The following is a 20875-nucleotide window of genomic DNA, read 5'->3' as shown; positions in this document are numbered from 1 at the left end:
AAGCATGGAGCTAGATTCTGTCCATGGCAGTATGTTGGATACACTGGTTATTCTCATAAGAATACTGCCTTTAAGAAATTGACAATAATACGATTGATAAGACAGATTCATAAATAAAAATGTGGTAGTTATGTTCATTAAACATTTAGGAAAAAAATTACTGTGAGTATTCAGGTAGGCAAGTCATTGTTTTCTTTTGCGGAGTAAGAGCAGACATGATATAGGACATGGCACCTGATCTGGGCCAGAAAGAAGGAAAAATATATGGTCTGTGAAAAGCTATGACAGGATCAATGTGGGCAGAAGATGTAAGTGTGGCTTCTCTCTTTTCACATATCTAGACACATAAAATTAAATATAGTTGGTTTGTGGTTTTATCTTTTGGCAGTAAGTCCAAATAAGGATAAATGAAAAGATGGTAGGGACATATATTGGAGTAATCAGAAAGTAATCTCCACCAGACATTAGAAGAACAATAAGGAAAATAGTTAAAAAGGATTACCTCTGGGTTAGATAGTATATGGTTTGGAAGTAGTGAAATATTTACTTTTAATTACAACTTACAGAAAATACTGTGCAAAAATATTCAATAGCTATTATGTACAATACGGCTATATAATGACAGAATAGCACTAGTAATACATAGCTTACTAGAGTAAAAGCTGTATAAAACAAAATAATCAGCAAAACACTATTTTTTTTAATTACATGTATGTTGTATATATACTCATATGTATTAATATAAATAAAACATATATATATATATATATATATATATATATATATATATATATATATGACTTTTAGAATGAACTATATCAATGTCTCCTTTGTTTATTTGTGTGTGTTTTTTCTCATTTGTCCTAAAATATTGCACTGGTTACGTATCAGTTAAAAATTGTGTGTCTGTTGTATAATTTAAACTCACATAGCCTAATTATATAATCTAATATATAATGTAAGTTTATCTAAGAAGTTTATATAATCAAAGTAAATCATTTAAAAACCTAATGTTCATCTGCATGATTCAAATGTGGATGAAAGGATTCTAGGCAGCTATCATTGGAAGAATATTCTTCTTTTCGGCATAATACAGGGATTTTACAAATTCATAACATAGTTTTGAAGCAATGATAGTAGTGAGTGGCTTTAAATTTATTGCTCAAAAAATCATATAAATACAAATAATTTTAGTCTCTTTTTGGTATTATTGCATCATTAACTCCATTATATCAAAATGGTAATAAATTCAAATATTAAAAAACAAAAAGATGAATTACTTGTGTTAGCGCTATATGAAACACTGGTTGACTAGATAGACTAGGGAGGAATACAGAATGACCTGGTGAGAAGCCATCTGTATTTTTATCCAACTCTTTAAAAGCATTTCTCCTGCTGTCATTATCATAGTGTTCAATAACAATGTAGCAGAAGCTTAATCACCAGGATATCATGGGTGTATTTCACGCCCTTTTGATATGCTTTTATTGCCACTTGAAACATTTCAGGGTTAATTGTCTTTATTAGGCATATTTCCATATCCACTTGTGATCCGCAACATGGATTTTTACAAATGTCTGAAAAGCCATCAATATGTCAGTCTAAAACCAAATTGTATGTGCTAAAACATAAGAAATGTAAAGAGTATTGAAATGAATGTAGCTCCCAATATAAACAGGCATGTGCAAATTCATCTGATTGTGTTTATATAATATATTATTTAATTGTTAGAAGCTTTATGTAAAATTATTGAATTATTTTACAATATATTTCCAATATGTAATTTAAAAGTTTTACATATTACAAGTTTATTATAATGAACTTTAATAATAATTCATTTTTTGCCAATTTTCTCCGATTTATCCAATTAACTGTGGATTTAAATCATTACATATTCATTTTTTATGCCATTCATTACTACACAATGTGTGTTAAAATATTTCATGAAACTGTACAGATATTCTAATTCTGCCAAGTTTAGCTGTACATATTGTGGGCTACTTTATGCATAGCAGATGAGTTTAGAATTGCCTTATCTCTCTGGTGAGAGATCTTCTGTTATTGTGTAAAGACATTTTTCTTTTTAATCACAAATAATGCAAATATATTCTGGATAGATACAAATATAGATAAAGATACTAATATTACTATAAATCAGCAATCAAACATTGTACTGTTAGATTTCATTATTTTACTGGAATAACTTTTCAGTTTTCACTTTTAAAGTTTCTGAGAACTTATATTTTAATTGTGTCATTGTAAACGGTTTATTTTTGTTATTTCCAATTTTTCACATGTACAAATATGTCATGTACGTGGCAGTCACTACAGCTAATTTTTGTATAAGGTCCAAGAGGACAGTGCTATCTTGTTTTCTCATGTAATCACTCAGTTGACACAAATTTGCAGACATCGAGGGACCCATCAATTCAGGTCATGCTCTTTCAGACTGAAGGAGTATGACTTCCATAATGTAACAAGTTGTCCTGATTACCTTATTACATAGTTATTTATTCCAAGTAGGAAGAATATAACAGATAACTTTACTTTCAGGTAATTAATTTAAAGTTTTGACATAAATACTCTTGTGATTACTTCTGTGGGACAAAATTGCCGCATCTAGAAGACGGAAGTATACCTAAAGATTGAAAGGCTTCCCATTAAAACATATAGGGGAAAATGATATTTATAATATTATTACAATAATAATATTACTTCCGTTTATTATTTCATGTGTGCCCAGTACTGTGCTAACCACTTTATATTCAGAACACAAAACTAATATAAATGGGACATAGAAGAAATTGGATTCCAAACTCAATTTCTCTTGATGCTAAAGGTAGTGCATGCCACAATATAAAATTAATAGTACAGGAGAAACACATTTCTTGGTAGCTGCAGCTGCCACATACCATTGCAAGCCCTATCCAGCAGTCTCTTCAGTCAGGTGTCTGGAAACGCAAAGAAGGCTCAATATGTGGAGGCCACATGGGCTCCTTCTTACAAGCCGGGAGCCAGGCTGCAGGGCATTCTCATCACCTGAGCCTTAACGAGCACCAAAGACACAGAAGAAGCCTGCATCCTGCTCAATGAATGGGACCATCACTTGTTTGACCCCAAAAAGTTTACAGACAAGGATGAGCAGCCCCCTGAAAGTGAGGAAGACGATGATGCAGAGGCTGCCCTGAAGAATGAAGTTGGTGACATTAAGGCATCCACGGAGATGAGCCTAAGAAGATTCCAGTAAGTGAAGATTGGAGTAAATGATGGAGTCTTCATCAGGACACTTGCCATCGAATCTGAGAAATCGGTATATCATATTCTCCCAGGATATGTACAAAACCAAGAAGAAGAAGACTTGGGTTATTCTACCAATTGTACCCATGTCAGGCACATGCAAAGCTTTCTTAGAAGATACGAAAAAATATGCAAAACCTTTTCTGGAACCCTCGTTTAAAGCTCCAAATAAAGGGACATTTCAGATTGTATACAAATCTGGAAATAACAGTCACATGAATAGAGAACAAGTTATCAAAGAATTGGCAGGGATAGTAGGAAGCCTCAATTTAGAAAAAAAGTGGACCTTACCAAGCTACAGTACACAGTGGTAGTAGAAATCATTAAAGCTGTCTGCTGCCCGAATGTTGTGAAAGATTACATGTTGTTCAGAAAATACAATCTCCGGGAGGTGCTAAGGAGCCACCACAGCTTCATCCAGAGTGGGCAGCGACGGCAGGACATAGGAAAGAAGCTAAATTGGAATCTGGTGACAGGTCGCATCAAGATGACCCCACAGAAGAAAAAAAGTAACCAGCAGGTAGTACCAGAGATTAGTGAGGAGCTAGGGCAGACAAAACCAGCATCTGAGACACCGGAGGTGAATGAGGGAGGATCTAAACCTGAACTTGCAGGTTAAGTCATAGAAGGATCTGAGTCCAATGAAAATGACCTCTCATAGGAAAAAAATAATAATAATTATAATTTCCAATTGGACGTGAGTTTCTCAACTGGCATTCTGTGAGTTCTTGCTGGGATTCCATATAAAATTGTGACTAAAAAGACAGTCTTTGAACTCTTTGTGCTGCATAATATTGTACTCACAGGGCAAAACAGTGACTGGGGAGCCCTGTTTAACAGTTTTGTTAGAGATCTTTCCAGCCCTGTCTCGCAGTGTGCAGGAGGCCCATATTGCACCTGGTTGAGCTAGGAGAGGCAGTGGCTAATTGGTGAACACCCACAGAGGGGAGTGTGGGGTATGATGTTGGCCTCTCCCTCATGATTACCTTCCACAGCCTCTCCTTCTGCATTGCCAACTGACTTACGGGAGCCAACAAGCTGTGAAATATAAACTTAGGGGGAAATTCTCATTCTAAGGAATGGGTTTTTTTTGTGTTGCAACTCAGTTGTCCCCTGCCACTTTGTTGTAAACATTACATAAACATGGGGTACATAGGTTAGACATATTAATAAATTGTTTTCTGAAGTTTTGGTACTTTTTGTGATTTCTTGTTTAGCTATTATGCCCATTTTTGTATTTTATTAACATTTGTTTGTTACAAATACATTTTATGGTCCAGTGCTGTGATTTTTTATGGCGAGGTGTGAGATAGAAGAGGACCATGCTAGGCATACGTAGAACTACAGATATTTCTGATAAGGTAGAGATAAAGAATTAGTCTTCAAGTTACTCAGTATATTAGTGAAACAAGGAATGCAAAGAAATTCTTTCTGTATATGAAAACTATTTTTCAATGGTTTTATAGGGACTCATAATCCAGGCTGTCCCATTCCATTGTATATTGTCTGTGGGATGCAATTTACAAATAGCATTTGTTCCAGCACTTGTAACTATAAATCATAGCCATTTATCAGTAAAAATGTTGATTGTTTTAAATAGCTTTTCGAATATCAAAACAATAAAGTCTTTCATTAAAAATATCACATTCAGTGAAAAGGTTTAGGAAGCAAATAATCTAGTAGCAGAATTTACTCCAGAAAAGAAAATTTCACGTAGTCGGTAAGAATCTAATAATACCCACATTAAAATGCTAGTACAAGAAGAACAAGAAATTGAAAACACTTTACTCCAATTTAATAAATTGCCTTATGTTACATGACGCTAAAGAGGTTTTGTGTAATTAACTGAAAAACAGCAGTTTTTCTATCTGGGGTTGACAAGTTGACAGATTTCAAGAATGTTTGACATACAGTAGCAATTGTAAGATTTGTACATGATGATGGACTTCAAGAAAATTTTTCTGCTGCTAGCAGCCTCCCAAAACAAACGCCAATAGAAATTTAATGGGTTGTCATATCTGGAAAACAAAGGTCTGTCTGTACTCCTGGTGCCTCATCAGTGGTTGGCTTCATGAGACAAGTCTTGCTTCATTTTGAAAAAAGAAAATCCTGATGTGTTGTAGCACACTGCTGTCTTTACAGAGAGGTGCTGATATATATATATATATATATATATATATATATATGTATATATATATATATATGTATATGTATATGTATATGTATATATGTATTACATGTAATGCTATATATATGTATATATACATGTATATATGTAGTACATATAATGCTATATATATATAATATATATATAATATATACATTATATATTATATATATATATAATATATATATAATGCTGATACAAACAAATTTTGGGGTCCAGCACCTCTCATATGTGCACAGTGGTACCTCGGTTTTAGAACATAATCCTTTCTATGCGAAATGGATTAATCCGTTCCAGACCTTTAAAATCAACCCCTAAAACTGCAAATTTAGCGTGAATTTTACTATCTAATGATACTATAGATCCATAAAATTTATGGCGTTTGTAAACTGAAATGTTCCTCAAAGGAGACTTTTGAAAACCAAGGTACCACTCAATATGTATGTATATATGTATATATATATATATATATATATATATATATATATATATATATATATATATACATACATATATGTATATGTATATATAGATAGATAACTAGCTAGCTAGCTAGATAGATAGATAGATATAGATATATACATATATGTATATATATATGTATATATCTCCTTCTGGATGAAACGAAGAAAGTTCTGGGTAATGCTACAAAAATGGTTAACTTTATTAAAGACCCATTTATGCAAGAATATTTTTAAAAACCACAAAACTAAAACCTAAACAAAAAGCACAAAACTCTTCTACATACAGAAACCCATTGGCTTATCAAAGGCAGAGTTCTCAAGAGGATATCTGAGTTGATGGGGAATTTGCAGGGTACTTACAAGAAAATGCTATGCCAGATTTTGCTGAATGCTCTGAAGATGAAGAATGGCTCAGAAACTAGTCTAGTACACATTTTTCATTGGGTGAACAAATGAATGAGTTTGCAAGGTCCTGGGGAAAATGTTGTTTCTCAAAAGTGACAAGATTCTTAGATTAAAAAGTAATGGACTCTGGAACAATCACATTGCCCAAGGAACTCTTGAAATGTTTCTACAGCGACTTCTGCTTCAGAATGAAGAAAGATAACAAGTCTCAAGCCACTAAAACTGCTTGAAGAACTGCAAAACCAAATTAAATAACATTTCCCCTCCTTTTCCTAACACGTGTGTATGACTGGGAGAGGAACCCCTTCTCTAAATCCTCTCAGCCTGAGAATCTGTCTGAGAGAAAAGAACAAACTCTTAGCCCTAGACTGACAGTTCTGGATTTCTGTGAAATAAAGGTATCCTTCAATTTAGTGCTCACACTCACATACCATGAGGGATTCCTTAATTTGAAAGTGTTTTCAAGGGTTCCTCCAGGGCAAAACTACTGAAAAAAGCTGGAAGAGCAAAGAAGATTACAAAATAAAATGTCCAGATTGAAAATATTAAGGGGCTGTGAAATTAGCTTTTGGAGATGGGTTTATTCTTAAATTTTGAAAATTTTGAAAGTAATATAAATGTGAAATCTTCCCTCACAAATGGCTCTGTCTGTTTAATGGCTAGGAAACATGGGGATATATATTTATCATCCTAGCTAGCGGTACCACTTGGCAAACCAGTCAGGAAGGATTGCCAAGGACAAAGGAAGGATTGTGGGACAAAGAATAGGGCCTTGCTAATGCAGATGAGGTTGGAGCTTCCTTAGGTATCTTTACATGTTTAGAATGTTACTCTCAATAGACTGAAGTCATCTTGAAACAATGGTAGGAGCATTGTAAGTATCATTTTGGGGGAACACAGGATAGGATTTGGTGCCTTCAGATTTACTCCAAGACAATACTTTTATTTCTATAGTTCAAGACTCTGGGACTCTGGGAATAAAATTCCCCACATGCTTACAGAACATACATATAACTGTGGAATGGGGTTCCATTTACTTAGTGAAGGCTGTTACTGTATAGAAAGTTGGAGTTTTGTAGTTTGTTTTAATCCTTTTTTTGTGTTTATTTGACTTTGGTAGGACCTGAGTGTGGCAAGAGCTATTTTTCCCTTGCTATAAAGTACTGTATTCTGTTGGAGTCTGAATTAATTCATTGAAGGATTTGTTTTCAGGTTTACCAAATGTTTATATCACTGACATTTGAGCATGTTATTTTATAAATGAAGAGATTCCAGGGTTAGAATTGAATGTTTTTTTTGTTTTTTTTTCTTTTTAACTTTTATTTTTAAAAAAATTATGTCAGTTTAGAAAAGTCCACCTCCGTGTTCTGGTTCAGTAAGCTTATTTTGCTTTACAGAGGAAAGAGTGTTAAACTTGGTATCTTAAAACATGTTTCTCTAAGGTTAAACATGATTTCTAAATGTTATTTTTACTTGTATTTTGCTTCTGGTATGGTCAAATATTGAGCTTCTTTTTCATAGTTCCTGACTTTTGCAGAAAAATCAAAATACATTTGTTCCATTAAAAAAAAAAAAAAGGTAGTAGTACAAGCAAACTTAAATCATATTCGTTTCTACTTAAACACTCTTTTACTGAATATGTGTAAGTTTCCATTATTGTTTTTATTTGCCTTTTTGTTTACTTTCAAGTCATTGATTCCCTGGTTCTAATTGTCAGACAGACCCCCATGTCTATGTTCATCTATACCAACTTGACTTACTCCTGCTGTATTATTCTTAAACTCACCCTGCTCACAATCTTATTTCATGCTACCTTATTTCCCTTTGGATTCTTGATTAAAACTTTAAATTCACTTTGTACATGTGTTGTTTTATCCTAGTTTACCACAATTGGAATTTCTAGTTGTGGTTCAAGATGATTACCTTGTAAAGATTGGGTTTCCCTTTCTCTGCTTTCAATGTTCAAATGTTGGGCCTAAAATATATCAATCTTGCAGTTATATTGAAGACCCTATATAAATTGTTCCTAATTTACATTTTCTGATTTATCATCTAGCTTTCCATACCACCATTTTGATCCATGGTAAATACAACATCTAGGCCTTTGCTCTTTTTTGCTTAAGCTTTTTATTTTATTAAATTACAATTATAGGATTCATACTGAGGGATGGTTACGGCATTTGTAAAAGATTTGGAGGTTTCCTATAAGCAAGGGTAGAAATTCAAGTGTGCAGAAGACAAAGTTTATTCCTAAGGCAATGGAACGGTTCCTGTAGCTTTTTAATTAATGAAAGTGATACAAAATGATTTTGTGAGAAATATTCTGAAAATTATACTGACAATATTGATCAAGAAGAAAGAACAGGACAGAGGAATAAAGTTGGAATCTACTTTAATAAACTTAATATATGAAGTGGCAGAGTTCTGAGCTAAATTTGTAGCAGTAGGTATTAAGAGGCAGAAATAATTGTGGTTGATAATAAAAAGAGAATAATCTGGTTCATAATATTTCATTTGCTTTGTGAGATAAAGAAGAGGTAATGATTGAGGACTATTTAAATTTTCTTTGAGTAACTGACCAAAATTTGTTGCATTTGGAATAGCAGAAGGATAGGCATAGTTGGGGAGTAGATGGTAAGTTCCATATTAGATCTATTATACTTAAAGGTACTGGAAAAATGTTTACATGAAAATGTCTTTCAGCCAGTTGAAAATGAAGTAGAAGTTTAGGTGAGAAGTCAAATTTAAAGATGTAAGTTTTAAAATTCATCCCCATGGGCATAATAGTAAATATTGTAAGACTGAGTAGATCTCTTGTAGAGAAAAGAGATGGTCAGATATACAAACCTGGGAAACGCTCATACAATCCAGAGAGTTAGAGGCAAGAAAGGACAGAGTGAAGGAAATGCCTACCACAATGAGCTATTTTGAGCTGTCTTTTATTTCATTGTGGAGACTTTGAGCACATAAGTTAAATTCTTAAATATATATTTAATAATTATATATGTATATATATGACTATATTATATATATATATGGCTTGCACATTGTCATAGACATTTAAGACACTTTGGTTGAAATAAAATGAAGGTTTCAAAGAGAGTTAGAAATAGAAACAAAACAAGTGAATTAGGGGAAGACAATTTCTGGACTGGTAGCCTACATTGAAACTCTGGCAGGGAGGAAGCTAAGAAAATTAACAGAGAAAATATTGAATATGGCTACTATTATATCATTAATTACTTCTGAGATCAGAGTAAACATGTTCAAATGAAGCAAAATATTAAAATCGTATTCCTGGAATTTACATCTGTAGCTCCCAAAACTTCTCTTATCTATGGTAAATTTTACTATTTTGATATGACATATAAGTGTTATTAATCTTTTATCCTCACTTGATTAATAGAGAAACTGAGGCAGAGAGTCAGGAGACATGTTTTACAAATGCTGGATTAAAGGCCAGAATTTTAAATATGGCATACTTTTCCTTGGATATCAATCTAAATACTGTATATTGCTACTGAGACAAGCAATTTTTTTCTTTATGATGTGATCAGTTCATGCATGGAGTCAAATCATATATAAACAACAATCAATTCAAATTAAATCATTCCAATTTTAGATGTAAAACCTACCAAGGCATCCCATGTCACATAATTGTATAATTCACTGTAATTACATAATGCTCATATGGTGCTAAAAAATTGATAGCCTGACTTTAAAGAAAAATGACTTAAACCCATCTTAATTTAAAATGCAATGATCACATTACTAATAATAAGATTAGTGCTAAATTTTGGAATTGTAGTCCCCAGGAAATTTATGACTTTTCTCTTGAACAACTTTAACAACATTCAGAGGAAACACCAGGAGAAAATATATTTAAAAAATGCTTCTATATTTGTCAGTATTTCCTCATTAAAAATTCTTTCTTTACAGTCCGTTGAGATTATAAATATATTTGGTCACAAATAGCAGCAATCTCTTTTTAATTAGCCTCATCATTAGTGATTTATTGAGTAATAAAATAAGCCAGATTCTGGAGCTTTGATTACTTCTTAAGGAGTAAAATCTGGCATTCCAAAGGTTTTAGACTAAATCAAAGAAGACCAAGTTCCTGCTATTCTAATGCTCCATATATTACAACTAGAGTCAGAAGGGAATTGCTAATTGACTTATAACCCTAAAACTTCAAGGTAATAGTTGTAACAACTTTTGTTGGCCCACAATATATTTAAAATAGGCTTTTAATAAAAAAGTCTGAAATGACTGCTTTTCAATACTGAACATAGGAATTTATTCAAAGAAAAATTGTCCACAAGATCCATGCCTGGAAACAAGGCATCCGGCTTCTATAAGACTTACCATATGACCCAGCAATCCCTCTTCTGGGTATCTACCAAAAATTCTGATAACATTTATCCATAAAGATATATGTACCCCTTTGTTCATTGCTGCATTAGTCACAGTGGCCAAGACATGAAAACAGCTGAAGTGTTCTTCGATAGGATTGGATAAAGAAGATGTGACACATATATGCAGTGGAATATTAGCCATAAGAAAAGATGAAATACTGCCATTTACAACAACATGGATGGGATATAAAACTGAAAGCAACAAATGAAAAGACAAACAAACTCATGGATACAAACAACAGTTTAGTGGTTACCAGAGGGTAAAGGGAAGGAGGGTGGTAGAAGAAGAGGGAAAAGGGGGGGGGGTCAAATATATGGTGATAGAAGGGAATTGTCTTTGGGTGGTGAACATACAATGCAATATATAGATGATGTATTATAAAACTGTGCACTTGAAACCTATGCAATTTTACTAAGCAATATCACTCCAATAAATTATATATATATGTAAAGTAAATGCTCTGGCAAAGCAGGTTTGCTCACTGAGGAAAGTATGTATGGGGGATCAGACAAAGTGCAATATACAACCTACTGGGAAGCAATGTGCTAGCTGGGAGTGAAACAAACAAAAAGGCAAGATTATTTAAGGAAACTTCCAGAAGCTTCCCACCAGCCTTAACTGATACTTTTTCCAAGAGATTTTATGCTTTTGTCAGAGAAAGCAAAAATATATTTTACTTTAAGATTACATTTAAATACATATTGAAAAAGACTTATCTTACTAGATTTATTTTTTTTATAGTATATGTCAAAATTTTAGTCATGTCTGGACTCACATATTTTTATCACCAATAAATTTATGTGTTATCCACAAAAAAATTCATTTCTTGCAAATTGTCTGAGTTCAGTCTATGTCTCCAAATCTTACTTTTCTTATTGTTCCTAACTTTCATTATGGAAAATTTCACACAATGTAACAAAATAGAGACACTATAATAATGAATCCTGATGGGTTCATTTTAATTTTGTGTATTCCCCTATATCACCAACATTAACAGATTTGTATAGGTAAATTTCAGATAGCACATTATTTCATCCATAAATATTTAGGTATACATATCTCTAAAAATGACTATTTTAAAATATTACCACACATTAATAACAACAATTTTAATTAATAAAATGTCCAGTTAGTTTTCAAATTACTGAAATTGTCTTTTAATTTTTTTAGCAATTTGTTTATACAAATCAGGGACAAATTAAGGCCCATGCATTACAATTTATTCACATTTTTTTAATCTATAGTTTTTTCTTTCCACCTCTTACCCCCTGACCCTCTATGTCCCCCAAATTATTGTTTTCTAACTATCTGTTTAGTTGATTGTCCTGGGGGATTTCCTCAAACCTAAATTCACTGATTTCATCCCTTTGGCTTTGCTGTTTAATATTTTCCTGGTCTTCTCTGATTCTATAAATTGGTAGTTAGATCTAGGTATTCAATCAGATATGAGTTCAATTTTGTGGAAAGTTTATTTTATAAGATTCATTGTGTATTTTCACTGGTATATGCATTAGGCCTAGTTTTACTTTATTTGAGTATGCATTTATTTAGTTAGTTATGAGATGAAGTTTAAGATATATGAACTAAAGTCTTCTTCATTATGAAGGTAAAATATGTACCATTAGCTCTCAAACAATTTTGTTAGGAAATTTACCCAGTTTTTTTGTCTTGTGATGTCCAAATTAAAAAAATGATTTCTAAATACATGGCAAAAATTAATAATAGTTGCAAACTGGCTTCCCTCCAGAAGCTGTTTTTACAGTTCTTTATTTATCCTTTCTACTCCTGCAATTCTTTATGAAAACCTACAAACCATAATAAATCTAAGAGCTGTGGAAAGAAAGCAGACTGAGATGAAAGCATGAGGAGACATGCATTATCTTAGATTTTAAGAGTATATCTAAATAACTAAGTTAATAAACTAATTATAAATCATAATTTACAATCTAAAACTATGTCTAAGTGAAGTATTTTAATTTTTGTTCACAATATTTCATACAATTTCCAGAATCAAACAACCTGTAAGACTGTTATTTTTTTCTTAAAAAAAGTCATAGGTTAAGAAATTTTGAGTAATGTGGCTTTATAACCTTTAGTTGGACTGAAATACTGTACTGAATTCTATGACAAAATATTTCCTGTCTATTGGAGACTCTGTATGTATACAATGAAATATGTGTATGTGTGTGTGTATATATATATATATATATATATATATATATATATATATATATATATATGTATATATTCCAAAATATAATTCACTCCCTGATTAAGAGGCAGCTCAATCAGGAAATAGCTCTCATTGATTTACCAGCAATTCTGGATTATGTTTAGAACAATTGTGACACTGTTGGCACTCCTCCTAATGTAACTCAATAACTACACATACCACAGCAGTATTCTGTTCCACTGCAGTTATTGACCAAAACATAATTTCGGAAATTTCTATTCTCTTTCATAAGTGCATATTTCCTTCTTACAAATCTTGCATTAATGTCATTCATAGTTACTAAAAGGTTTATAATCCCTAGATATTTGTTAATGTGTAATACTGACACTCTGCCATGCAAAATCTTTGTCCTTTACAAAAATCTAGAAAGTTCAATATAAACCTCAGGTTGTGCTTCTTAAACTGGGGAATGCAATGATTTGTCAAGGAGTGTCCAAAGCCAAAGAATAAACTGATTCATCTACATGCATACACATGATGCAAGTGATTGCAAATGTGTGTGTATGTGTGTGTGTGTGTATGTTGTTGTCGCTGTTTGAAAATTGAAAATTAGGCAATGTTAGTACAGAAATATATTTGAAGTGAGAAGGAATACATTGGCAAATTACAAAGAAAAGTTATTCTGTTTTCACCAGTGTCCTTACTGCTCATTCTTTGTCAAAACAATCATAGCGTCAAACTGCGCACTGTAATATTTCAAATATCAGGTTTAAGGAACCAATTGCATAAGCTATGTTTAAGCTGTTTCTGAACCATATTCTTGGATGAGAGCAAGTAAACATGATCACTTGGCTATGTTTAGATATCTGTGAAGAAAGATAAACACCACAATATTTAATATTAAACTAATACTCATCCACGTGTTACAATTTGGTTTGGTTTTCTGAATGCAAAGTATATTCTGGGTAGTATGTCTTGTATAACTAGATTGTAAGAATGGAAGAACGGTTCTTAGTTTGTTTTGCATGGGAAATGATAACATCTGTAGTTAAATCCATTCCATTAGAAGTTAAGTTTCTTCTAGACAGTACGCCCTAACTAATTTTATGAGGCCAACATTACCCTGATACCAAAACCTGGAAGGTACAACACAACAAAAGAGAACTACAGGCCAGTATCTCTGATGAATACAGATGCAAAAATCCTAAACAAAATTCTAGCAAATCGAATGCAACAATGCATTAGAAAGACTATTCATCACGACCAAGTGGGGTTCATCCCAGGGGCACAAGGATGGTTCAACATATGCAAATCCATCAATGTGATACATCACATAAGCAAAATAAAGGACAAAAATCATATGATTATATCAATTGAGGCAGAAAAAGCATTTGACAAGATACAACATCCACCTATGATTAAAACACTTAATAAAATAGGTATAGATGGAAAATACCTTAACATAATAAAGGCCATGTATGACAAACCCTCAGCTAATCTCATAATTAACTGTGAACAACAGAAGCCCTTTGTTCTACATTCAGAACACAACAGGGCTGTCCCCTATCACCTCTGTATTTCAACATAGTGTTGGAAGTCCTTGCCAGAGCAATCAGGCAAGAGAAAGAAACAAACAAAAGGCATCCAAACTGGGAATGAAGAAGTTAAATTGTCACTCTTTGCAGATGACATGATGCTGTACGTAGAAAACCCTAAAGACTCCACCAAAAAGCTATTAGAAACAATCAATGAATACAGTAATGTGGCCAGCTACAAAATCAGCATACAAAAAAAGTCATTTGCATTCCTATATACTAACAATAAAATCTCAGAAAAAGAAATTTAAAAAAAAGTTCATTTTCCAATTACAGCAAAAATAATAAAATACCTAGGAATAAACTAAAGCAAGGATGTGAAAGACATATATGCTGAAAACTACAAGACATTTTTAAAAGAAATTGAAAAAGACACAATGAAATGGAAAAACATTCCGTGCTTATGGATTGGAAGAATCAACATAGTTAAAATGGCCATATTACCCAAAGTAATATACAGATTTAGTGGAATCCCCATCAAAATCCCAATGGCATTTTTTAAAGAAATAGAAGAAATATCATCAGATTTGTTTGGAATCACAAAAGATCCCAAATAGCCAAGCAATCTTAAGAAAAAGAACAATGCTGGAGGTATCACACTCCCTGACTTTAGCTTGTACTACAGGGCCACAATAATCAAAACAGCATGGTATTGGCAGAAAAATAGACACATAGACCAATGGAATAGAATTGAGAACATAGAAATAAACCCCCATAAATATGGACAGATAATTTTTGACAAAGAAGCTAAAAACATAGAATGGTGAAAAGACAGCCTCTTCAATAAATGGTGCTGGGAGAATTGGAAAGCCACACGCAAAAGAATGAAACTGGACTCCTATTTGTCAACATGTACCAAAATTAATTTGAAGTGGATCAAAGACTTAAGCATATGACCTGAAACAATAAACTGCATAGAAGAAAACATAGGTACTAAACTTATGGATCTTAGGTTCAAAGAACATTTTATGTATTTGACCCCAAAGGTAAGGGAAGTAAAAGCTAAAATAAATGAATGGGACTATATCAAACTTAAAAGATTCCGCACAGCAAAAGAAACCATCGACAAAATAAGGAGGCAACCAACTGAATGGGAGAAGATTTTTGCAAACAGTGTCTCCGATTAGGGGTTAATATCCAAAATATACAAGAAACTCATGCAACTCAACAACAAAAAAACAAACAACCCAACTGAAAAATGGGCAGAGGACCTGAAGAGACATTTCTCCAAAGAGGACATACAAATGGCAAATAGACATGAAAAAATGCTCAACATCACTAATCATCAGAGAAAGGCACATTAAAAACCACAATGAGATATCACCTCACCCCTGTTAGAATGGCTATCATCAACAAGACAAATAGTAACAAGTGTTGGAGAGGCTGTGGAGAAAAAGGAACCCTCATACACTGTTGGTGGGAATGCAGACTGGTGCAGCCACTATGGAAGGCAGTGTGGAGGTTCCTCAAAAAATTAAAAATAGAATTACCGTATAACCCAGCAATCCCACTCCTAGGTATGTACCCAAAAAATCTGAAAACATTTATCAATAAAGACACGTGTGCTCCAATGTTCATTGCAGCTTTATTTATGGTGGCCAAGACATGGAAACAACCAAAATGTCCTTTGATAAGTGAATGGATAAAGAAGTTGTGGTATATATACACAATGGGATACTATTTGGCAGTAAGAAAAGATGAAATAGGATCATTTGTGACAACATGGATGGATCTTGAGTATATAATGCTAAGCGAAATAATTCAGACAGAAAAAGCAGAGAACCATATGATTTCATTGATATGTGGTATGTGAACCAAAAACAACAAAAGAACAGGACAAACAAATGAGAAACAAAGACTCATAGACACAGAAAATAGTTTGGTGGTTACCAGAGGGTAAGGGGGGAGAGGGGTGGTAGATGAGGGTAAAGGGGATCCAATATATGGTGATGGAAGAACTGACTCTGGGTGGTGAACACACAATGGGATTTATAGATGATGTAATATAGAATTGCACACCTGAAATCTATGTAACTTTACTAACAATTGTCACCCCAATAAACTTTAATTAACAAAAGAAGAAATTAAGTTTCTTCTTCGAAAACGTATTTTAAGGAACTATTTTCTTGAGAGACCGAGCTATGCATGAGGGATCCTTTGACCTCACAGTAAGAAAATATACTTTTTTGAGATTACCATCAAGAGTAACTGAAAGTGTTCCCCATACTAACTCTTCAGCATCATTCTGTGCATCTGTTCTTAAAAATTATCTTGATATAGATAAAAAAGGGGTGAGAAAAATATTTTCATTTGTGTCCACTTATATGGAAATTCTGCAATATTTCTAAAATATCATGCCAGTGTTACAAAATTTCCCAATTGTTGAACATGACCAAGTATCAATTTTTTTAATTTAACCAAACATCTAATATTTGTAAACATGACACAATAGCATTTCACCTAAACATAAAAACAGAAAAGGAATTATTTTTTCAGGAGACTGAGTAAATCACTTAGGTTATGTTGTTTATTATATCACCCCAGAGTTAATACAATGAAAATTTTTCCCTATTTTTAAGAGAAAAAGAAGAGCCCTTTTAAACTATTTCTTCAGAGTCCTGAAGGAAGTGGCTCCATCTATTCTACCTTTAGTGGCACACTCATGGAAATGTCTCTGAAGTCATCTCTACCATGGTTTATGTTTTTATGTAAGAAGTAATTTTTTCCTATGGAGAGTACACAGTTCTCTGACATTATTACACAGTATCTCTGAGATGATTAATTTTGTGTCAACCTGATTGAGCTAAGGGAGGCCTAGATAGCTGGTGAAACATTATTGCTTGGTGTGTTTGTGAGCGGTTTTCTGAAAGAGATTAGTATTAGCTTTAGCAAAGTGAGTAAAGAGATTCACCCTCACCGGTGTAAACTGGTATCATTCAGTCCATAAAGAGTCCGAATAAAACAAAAAGATGAAGGAAGGGTGAATTACCTTTCTTTCTTCCTGAGCTGTAACATCCATTTTTCCTTTCGTTGTACATCAGCACTCATGGTTCTTAGGCATTTGGAGTTGTACTGAATTACACCACTGGCTTTCCTGGTTCTCTAGCTTATATGAGCCTGTGTCTATGTTTTTATTTTGATTCTGTTTCTCTAGCAAATGCTGACTAATACCTCTATTTTCCAAAATTTCACTAGCAATTAAGCCATAGTAGGCTCATTTGGGAAATCAGAGTACTGGGTAAATAAGAATAACACATAATTCTAGATTTTATGCATTCTTTATTATTTTAGTAATTAAGCAAATCAGGAATAACGTTAATTATAGAGAATATTTATATGTTGGCTTGGAGTTATTTGTTTTTTCTTATAACAATTGAATTATCTGTATGGTCACTTACATTATCAAATATAAATAGCCAACTGTGTATTAGTCTGGAAGTGTTAGTCTGGAAATAATTAAAGGGATTTCGGCAATTATAGGTAAATGTCTGGAAATTAGCAGAGACCTGACAGCATATTAACAGAGCATAAGGGGTAAAGATACAGTTAAGGGGTAACGTTAATGCCACCAGTGATCAGAATTTCAAAAATAACCAGGTGTCATCCCAGTGTCATCTCATCCCATTGCCACATTTTGTACATTTTAGGGTTCTCTCTCTCTCTCTCTCTCTCTCTCTCTCTCTCTCTCTCTCTCTCTCTCTCTCGCTTTCTTACTAATGTTGATGAAAATATAACTGAATCTTGGTCAGATAAGTAGGCAAAGAAGGAGTTACAAGAGGAATCAATGTTAGATCTAAGAAAAATTTAGCTGTAATATCCTTATATGCCTACAGTTTTTTATATTAATAATGTAACAGTTTAACCTTGATGTTTGTTTAGCTCATTCCCTTTCTTAGATACAACTTTTAGACAAGTACAATTCCCTATAAACTGCATTTTAGATATAGGTTTTCCATTAGTATTCCAAAATTTGGAAAAATCATAAAATAGTGGTCGTTTATTGGGGGGAAAAGTACTTTTATCTTGTTTTATAAGCTTTTCCTGATCATTTTTGTTTAAATTAATGGAGCCCTGCACATAAGAATGTTCATAGTCTGAAAGTAGTGAGTGCAGTGTCAAATTAATCTGTGTGGCTTATCACAAATCTGAGGATGACCCTTAATCACACAAGGGTTGAGAGCATGGCCATAATGTTTTATGTGCCACTACTTGACTCACTGACATTTCACCCTTGGGGTTTTAAAATCATGTTGTGGAACTCTTAAGGACACCATTAACTCCAACTAGTACTGCAGTTCTTTGCCTTTGGCTTTTATCTTCAGCTGCCATATTCCAAAATATCCACACGATTTACGATATCTAATGAAAGTAGCTGATGAACAAACAGGTTCTCTGAGCTTTAGTAAAATAGAATGTTTTGTACAGAATATATTAGCTTTTAATTGTTGTTTGATGGGTATAAAGTTACAATTATACACCGTGAGTGAGTTCCAGAGATCCACCCAACAACATAGTGCCTATAGTTAACAATAAAAAATATTGTGTATTTAAAACTTGTTAAGAAGGTTGATCTCAGGTTAAGTCTTCTTATCCTCCTCCCCCTCAAAATAACACCAAACACAAGTAAACTTTTGGAGGTGATAAATATGTTTATTATCCGGATTGTGGTGATGGTATATATGCCTACGTCCAAATCAACCAAACCTCATATGTTAATTATGTGCAATTTTTTGTATACTAATTATACTTCAATAAAGCTAGAGAGAAAAAGAAACAATGCTTGTAGGTCAAATGCAAGCTTTTTTGCCTTTTCAGAAAAAAATAGAAAATAGGAGGAAAAAGAACTGCAGGAAGAGGGAGAGGAAATATTTTCTGTTAGGGTCATTATAACAAAGAAACTGAATATTCGTAGGTCCAAATTACTGTTAGTCAAAACCAAATTAACTGTAGCTGTCAAAATAGTTATTTAACATCAGGTTCGTTAAAAATGCATTTGACTGTATTTCTACATACTCTTATGTCAGTGGCTAAAAACCATCAAAAACAGCTCTAGTTGAACAAGTTGGGCTTATTACTCATTGCAGTGAGAGAGAAGGCTCACGGCAGGGAATCATGAGGCATCTCAGTAAGAGGGCATTCAAAATAACTTCCTATAGGATGTGGGCTGGTGTTACTGAGATTTTAGAGAGATTTTAAGGAAGCAAAGCTTTGCTTTGTATTGGATATTGCCAGGGGGGTAGTATTGTAATAAATCATATCAAGAAGGAGGGAAAATTAGGCACAAACTAAAATACTTGAGGACTCAGTGAGGTAATGGATGCAACGTGATTAATTCTTGCACAATTTAATTTACTTATTATAATGATTATTGCAATTTTGGGCTTCATTTATCAGGCTTATAATATTGAAAAATACTTGCTCATTAAGTATGTCTCCATAACCTGTACTTTTAAAATGTTTTTACAACCTGTCAGTAAATTATTACAATTTATTAATCCTTACTGATTTAATATCTCAAATTTGATTCTCCTCATGCTATGTTTCTCAAGTTTTTATAGGAATGATGGTCTGTAAATTGACAAAAATGATTTAAATTGTCGCTGTATTCTCTCCATAAGATATTGTGTATGGTGTGTAACATATGAAATCATGTATATCATTCTAGATGTGAAATATAAATTTAGACCTTGAAGCATATCTCTGGGAAAGTTTGTGTAAATTGCACATATTGTTCTTTAGTGGTGAAAGGATGACTTTTAAGTTAACCTGTCCTGAAATTTTATCTCTGCCATTTACTAAGGTGAAAATCTAAAAGAAATTATTCCACACACCAGCTTCATTTCCTGGCCCATAAAACAGCATCTGTATTATTTACCTTATTGATGTATTTTAAGGAATACATACAATAATGTGTGTATCGAACTTGACACATAGTACCTTTTTCATGATAGCTATTATCTTATTAATAAGTACTTTAAACAGCTATTTCATAAAGGTTTATGAAAAGGATGGAGATAAGGTTTCTAATTTTCTATTTCTTGGTGTGCAGATACTACTCTTTTGTGTGTGCAATAACCCTGTCTTGATTGAGAGGAGGAATATAGTCTCAGAATTTCCCTCAAAGCCACATTAAATAAATGATCGTCTAGCATTTTAGATTTAAGTTGTTTCATGTTTCACCAGAACTAGAAATAGAATTACAGAAAAGTAACTTGATAGATCTCATGGTGAGTTTTAAGCTAAGCAAATTATATACATACAGCACCCTGGAAGAAGTAATTCAGTAATATAGCTTTAAGTGCAATAATAATGATAAGTTTTTCACTCTAGTAGTAGAATAGGAGAAGAACAAATAACA

The 20875-nt window shown here is 33.0% G+C and overlaps 1 pseudogene; it reads left to right on the top strand.

The window, feature by feature from the left end:
- The first annotated feature begins 293 nt into the window (after nucleotides 1–293).
- LOC109456111 (THUMP domain-containing protein 1 pseudogene) lies at nucleotides 294–3958 on the top strand (annotated as a pseudogene).
- The last annotated feature ends 16917 nt before the right edge of the window (nucleotides 3959–20875 follow it).

The sequence above is a fragment of the Rhinolophus sinicus genome, chromosome 1 (assembly GCF_057876585.1).
Source record: "Rhinolophus sinicus isolate RSI-liver-muscle chromosome 1, RSI-T2T, whole genome shotgun sequence".
NCBI lineage: Eukaryota > Metazoa > Chordata > Mammalia > Chiroptera > Rhinolophidae > Rhinolophus > Rhinolophus sinicus.
The sequence above is the reverse complement of the archived record's forward strand: the minus strand, read 5'-3'. Positions and strand labels throughout refer to the sequence as shown.